The sequence below is a fragment of the Lepus europaeus genome, chromosome 5 (genome assembly GCF_033115175.1).
Source record: "Lepus europaeus isolate LE1 chromosome 5, mLepTim1.pri, whole genome shotgun sequence".
Taxonomy (NCBI): domain Eukaryota; kingdom Metazoa; phylum Chordata; class Mammalia; order Lagomorpha; family Leporidae; genus Lepus; species Lepus europaeus.
In genome coordinates, this window is record NC_084831.1 from 148358118 (window position 1) to 148364893 (window position 6776).

The window sequence follows — 6776 nt, forward strand, 5'->3', positions numbered from 1 at the left end:
GCTTCCAGCACACAAGCGCTCTCTCTCTCTCTCTCTCTTACTCCCACGACCCTCCCCCCACCCTCCTCCCCCGTGGGGATTCCCCCACCTGACAATAAACCTTTCCTTTACCTCTGGTGTGTGGTGTGTTTTGTGGTGGCTTTCCACACTCTAACTGTGGTGAGGTGATACCTCATTGTGGTTTGAATTTGCATTTCCCTAATGGCTAGTGATACAGAGCATTTTTTTTCGTGTATTTTTTGGCCATCTGAGAAATGTCTATTCAGATCCTTTGCTTATTTCTCAACTGGATCATTAATTTTCTGGTTGCTGAGTTTCTCGTGTTCCTTATACATTCTGGGTATTAAGTCTTTGCCAGATGTTTCGTTTGCAAATATTTTCTCCCATTCTGTCAGCTGCCTTTTCACTCTGTTGATTGTTCCCTTTGCTGAGCGAAGGTTTCTTACTTTGCCATAATGCAATTTGTCCATTTTTGATTTGTTGCCTGTGCTTTTGGGATCTTATAAAAAAAAAATCATTGCCTACACAAATGTCTTGAACTACTTGCCCCATGTTTTCTTCTAATAGTTTCATAGTCTCATGTCTTACATTTAGATCTGTGTTCTATTTTGAGCTGATGTTTTCTACAGGGTGAAAGGCAGGGATGAGTGCGGGAGTCCCAATCTTCTACATGTGGATATCCATATTCCCAGCACCATTACAGAACAGAGCGGTGGATGCTTTCCAATCCACACGTATATTAACATGCATCTCTGACTGTCTCTCATAAACATTCTCCCCCTTGTCCTTCAGAAAAAGACCACCTGAGGGTTAACAAGCATGTGACCACCCACCTAAATGACTGTTACCCAGCCTCCATGAATCCTGGGCTGATCACAGGACTAACTACTGGCAGATGTCATACAGCTCCTGGTGTGTTCTCTAAAGAGGAGGAGCGTGCCCCACCCTCGCCTACCTCTCTGCTTGTCTTGCTGCCTGGAATGCAGCCTGCAGGAGTTGGAATGCCATGGAGAGGATCACAGAAACAGGAAGCAGAACCGGGGTGCCTACCAGACCCCCACCAACAGGGCAGCACTCAAGACCAACGCAGCAGAATCTCTGGGAGTTGGGACCCAGGAATTGATGTATTTCAAAAGTCTCCCAATTGACCTTAATGTGCAACTGAGGTTGACAATCACTGAGACAGAAAAGTGTACACTGTATCCCCAACACCTTTTTTTTTTTTTTTTTTTTTTTGCTGACAGGCAGAGTTAGACAGTGAGAGAGAGAGACAGAGAGAAAGGTCTTCCTTCCAATTGGTTCACCCCCCAAATGGCTGCTACTATTTCTGGCGTGCTGCTCTGATCTGAAGCCAGGAGCCAGGTGCTTCCTCCTGGTCTCCCATGTGGGTACAGGGCTCAAGGACTTAGGCCATCCTCCACTGCCTTCCCAGGCCACAGCAGAGAGCTGGACTGGAAGAGGGACAACCGGGACAGAATCCGGCGCCCCAACTGGGACTAGAACCCGAGGTGCTGGCGCTGCAGGCAGAGGATTAGCCTAATGAGCCGCGGCGCCAGCTCCCCAACACCTTATAACCTTATGTTGCCTCTAGACTAATCTCTGGTGTTCTATGAGAGAGAAATACACTTCTATCATGTTTAGGCCATTTTTTTTTTTTTAACAAAAGTCAAAACTACATCCCAACTGACGCCCAGATACCTGGAAAGATTGTGCGCAATCATCAGTGTACCTGTTCTGGAGGAGTTGGCCAAAAAAAATTAATAAATAAAAAGTATAAGATTGGAAAAGGAGAAGGCTGGGGTGTATATTGCTGATTCTCTCTTCCATGTTGACTGAAGTTGAGATTTTTTCAGCTTAGCACATACCTTTCATATATACAATTACTAAAGCTATAAGGATCCCTAATGTACCTGGGAAGGCAGCAGAAGATAGTCCAGGCTTGGGCTCCTGCCACCCATTTGGGAGACCTGGACGGAATTCCAGGCCCTTGGCTTCAGCCTGGCCCAGCCCTGGCTGTTGTGAACACTTAGGGAGTGACCCAACGGATGGAAGATCTCACTTTCTCCATCTCTCCCTCTTTCTCTGGGACTCTGCCTTTCCAAATAAACAAACAAATCTTTTTTTTTTTTTTTTTTTTTTTGACAGGCAGAGTGGACAGTGAGAGAGACAGAGAGAAAGGTCTTCCTTTGCCGTTGGTTCACCCTCCAATGGCCGCCGCGGTAGGCGCGTTGCGGCAGGCGCACCACACTGATCCGATGGCAGGAGCCAGGTGCTTATCCTGGTCTCCCATGGGGTGCAGGGCCCAAGGACTTGGGCCATCCTCCACTGCACTCCCTGGCCACAGCAGAGAGCTGGCCTGGAAGAGGGGCAACCGGGACAGGATCGGTGCCCTGACCGGGACTAGAACCCGGTGTGCCGGCGCTGCAAGGCGGAGGATTAGCCTAGTGAGCCACGGCGCCGGCTTCAAACAAATCTGTTTAAAAAGATCTAAGGAGTCCATGATAGAAACAAAATGATAAGGGCTAGGCATTTGGCCCTGTGGGTACTACACTGATTAAGATGCCTATGTTCCATATCAAAGTAGCTGGATTTCAGCTCAGGATCCAGCTTGTGAGTCCAGCCTCCTGCTAATGCAGACCCTAGGAGAAGCGGTGAAGACTTAAGTAACTGGACTCCTGCCACCCACAGGAGAGCCAAGGATTGAGTTCTGCCTCCTGGTCCAGCCCAGGCCCAGCTGTTACAGGCATTGGGGAATGAACCAGAGGATAGACCTTCTCTCTGTTTCTCTGTCTCTCACAAATAAATAATTTTAAAAACAGAGTGACAAAATATTTAACAAGAAATTCAACAAGAAATGTCTACAATCTATATGAAGAAAATGCAAAAAAAGATCTGAATGAATGGAGAGTAATAGATGTTAATTCTAAAGTTTACTTGTATGAAAGAGCAAAAATAGAAAGAAAAAATATGAAAATCAAAGAGTAACAAGGAATAAAGCTGACATGATGTTAGACCATGACGTAGAACCATAATAATGAAAACAGTATAGTACTATAGCATGAATACATGGGAAGATAAGGAAAAAGAATAGGAAGTCTAGAAATACTCTCAAAAACATAAGGCGGGGCTGGTGCTGTGGCGCAGTGGGTTAACGCCCTGGCCTGAAGCACTGGCATCCCATAGGGTTCCAGCCGGTTCTAGTCCCGGCTGCTCCTCTTCCCATCCAGCTCTCTGCTATGGCCTGGGAAAGCAGTAGAGGATTGGTCCTTGGGCCCCTGCACCCACATGGGAGACCCGGAAGAAGCTTCTGGCTCCTGGCTTCGGATCGGCACAGCAGATGGAAAATTTCTCTCTCTGTCTCTACCTCTCTCTGTAACTCCGTCTTTCAAATAAATAAAATAAATATTAAAAATAAAAACATAAAAGGCTGGCGCTACGGCTCACTTGGCTAATATTCCGACTGCAGCACCGGCACCCCAGGTTCTAGTCCCGGTTGGGGCGCTGGATTCTGTCCCAGTTGTTCCTCTTCCTGTCTGGCTCTCTGCTGCAGCCCGAGAGGGCAGTGGAGGATGGCCCAAGTGCTTGGGCCCCTGCACCTGCATGGGAGACCAGGAGGAAGCACCTGGCTCCTGGCTTCAGATCGGCACAGCGCCGGCCGTGGTGGCCATTGGAGGAGTGAACCAATGGAAGGAAGACCTTTCTCTCTGTCTCTCTCTCACTGTCTATGACTCTACCTGTCTAATAAAAATAAAATAAAAATTTTAAAAATAAGGAACTTCAGTATATTATATCAAGATGGTGTTTCAAATTGGTGGAGAAAAGGTGGATTTTTCAGTAAGTTGTATTGGGTAGTTATCTAGAAAAAAATTGTTGATTCTGCCCTATTCTTTCCGTTAAAGCAAAAGATATGTCAAAGATTAAATATTTAATTCTTGAAACCATAAAATGACAGGAAGAAAACAGGGAAGACTTTTTTTTTGAGATTTATTTATTTATTTGAAAGTCAGAGTTACACAGAGAGAAGAGAGGCAGAGAGAGAGAGAGAGAGAGAGAGAGAGAGGTCTTCCATCCAATGGTTCACTCCCCAGATGGCCGCAACGGCCAGAGCTGCGCCAATCCGAAGCCAGGAGCCAGGAGCTTCTTCCCGGACTCCTATGTGGATGCAGGGCCCCAAGGGCTTGGGCCATCTTCTAAGGCTTTCCAAAAGGCTATAGCAGAGAGCTGGACAGGAAGCAGAGCAGCCTGGACTAGAACCGGCGCCCATATGGGATGCCCGCACTTCAGGCCAAGACATTAACCCACTGTACCACCACGCTGGCCCCCTCTTCTTCTTTTTCTTTCTTTCTTTCTTTTTCTTTTTTTTTTTTTTTTTTTTTGTGACAGGCAGAGTTAGTGAGAGAGAGAGAGACAGAGAGAAAGGTCTTCCTTCCATTGGTTCACCCCTCCAAATGGCCACTATGGCCAGCGTATCTGTGCCTATCCTAAACCTGGAGCCAGGAGCTTCTCCTGGTCTCCCATGGGGTGCAGGGCCCAAGCACTTGGGTCATCCTCCACTGCACTCCCGGGCCACAGCAGAGAGCTGGACTGGAAGAGGGGCAACCGGGACAGAACCAGCGCCCCAACCGGGACTAGAACCCGGAGTGCCAGTGCCGCAGGTGGAGGATTAGCCTAGTGTGCCGCGGCGCTGGCTGAAAACAGGGAACATTTTTAAAAAAATCATTAGGTCCTCCGCCTTACGGCGCCGGCACACCGGGTTCTAGTCCTGGTTGGGGCGCCGGATTCTATCCCGGTTGCCCCTCTTCCAGGACAGCTCTCTGCTATGGCCCGGGAAGGCAGTGGAGGATGGCCCAAGTGCTTGGGCCCTGCACCCGCACGGGAGACCAGGAGAAGCACCTGGCTCCTGGCTTCGGGATCAGCACGGTGCGCTGGCCGCAGCGGCCATTGGAGGGTGAACCAACGGCAAAGGAAGACTTTTCTCTCTGTGTCTCTCTCTCTCACTATTCACTCTGCCTGTCAAAAAAAAAAAAAATCATTAGGTGAAGAAGGCCTTTCAAAATACAACACAAAGCCCAGAAGTCATGGGGCAGGTATCAAGGTGCAAAGAGTTAAACCACTGCTTAGGATGCCAGCACAGTGCCATTTTGAGTCTCAGCTGTTCTGCTTCAGATCAGCTTTCTGAGAGACAACAGATCATGGCTCAAGTGCTTGAGCCCCTGCCATCCACATGGGAGACCCTGATGGAGTTACAGGTTTGTGGTTTGGGCTTGGCCCAGGCCCAGCTGTTGTGCACTCTGGGGTAGTGAACCAGCAGATGGAGGATCTCTCTCTCTCTCTCACTCCCTCTCTCTGTCACTCTTCCTTTCAAGTAGATGAACATAAATAAATAAACAGTAAAAGAAAAGAATGATAATTTTGACTATGGAAAAAACTTTAATCTCTACAGCAAAAACAAAACAGTCAAGTCTGAAACTAGCTATTTGCAACACTTCATGAACAAGAGCTAATTTTCTTGACATAAATAGAGCTACCATGGGAAAAATGTAATAAATGATGGAAAAATAAGGCAAAGGATATGAACCAAAATTTTCAGAAAGGAAATGGAAGTGGCTTATAAACCACATATAAATTTGAATTCAGTGAGGTATTTTTTGTCTCATCAAATTGGCCAACATAACTTTCATTGATTGATATAATATTTATGGCTAGCATTTCAGCAACATCTATCAAGTTTATAAAATATATACCATTAAATTCAGAAATCATACTTCTAGAATCATGCCTCAGATTCTACTCTCGCAAGTGTAAAATGCTATATATTCAAAGATACTCATTGTAGCATCATTTTTAATAGGAGTATCTTGGAAATAATAACTCAATAGGAGACTGCTTAGCTAAATGATGGATACCTCCATGCAATGACAGATGCGGCAGCCAATACAAAAATAACCATTCATGCACTCACCCATCATCTACCTGCTGAGTGCCTATTACATGTCAGGCACCGCCTTAACCACAAGGCAGGCAGTCTGAGCTATTAGTGAAGCCTGCCCTGCAATGCTAGAAAGGGGGCAACCAACACATCAGTCAAATGGGGTGAAATGTGTCATGGAAAATGGTGTCAAGGGATGAGACATTGGTGCAGTTTAAGAAGGACAGCAAGTTTGGGGTTGGCGCTGTGCACAGGTTAAAGCCCCAGCCTGCAGTGCTGGGATGCCGGTTCAAGTCCCAGCTGCTCCACTTCTGATCCAGCTCTCTACTATAGCCTTAGAAAGCAGTAGAAGATGGCCCAAGTCCTTGGGCCCCTGCACCCACGTGGGAGACCTGGAAGAAGCTCCTGGATCCTAGCTTCAGATTGGCACAGCTCTGGCCATTGTGGCCAATTGGGGAGTGAACCAGCAGATGGAAGACCTCTCTCTCTGCCTCTCTTTTTCTCTCTGTGTGTAACTCTGACTTTCAAATAAATAAATAAATCTTTTTAAAAAGAGGCTTTCCACATATTATAACTCCAGTTAATATTTTTAAAAAAGATTATTTATTTACTTGGAAAGCAGAGGAACAGAGAGAGGGAGAGACAAAGAGCGAGATCTTTCATCTGCTGGTTCACTCTCCAAATGGTGCAATAGCCAGATCTGGGCCAGGCCAAAACCAGGAGCCAAGAACTCCATCCTAGTCTCACGAGTAGGTGGCAGGGACCAAGTCCTTGGGCCATCCTCCACTACGTTCCTGGCTGCATTAGCCGGAGATAGAGCAGACCAGGCTCAAACCAGTACATACCC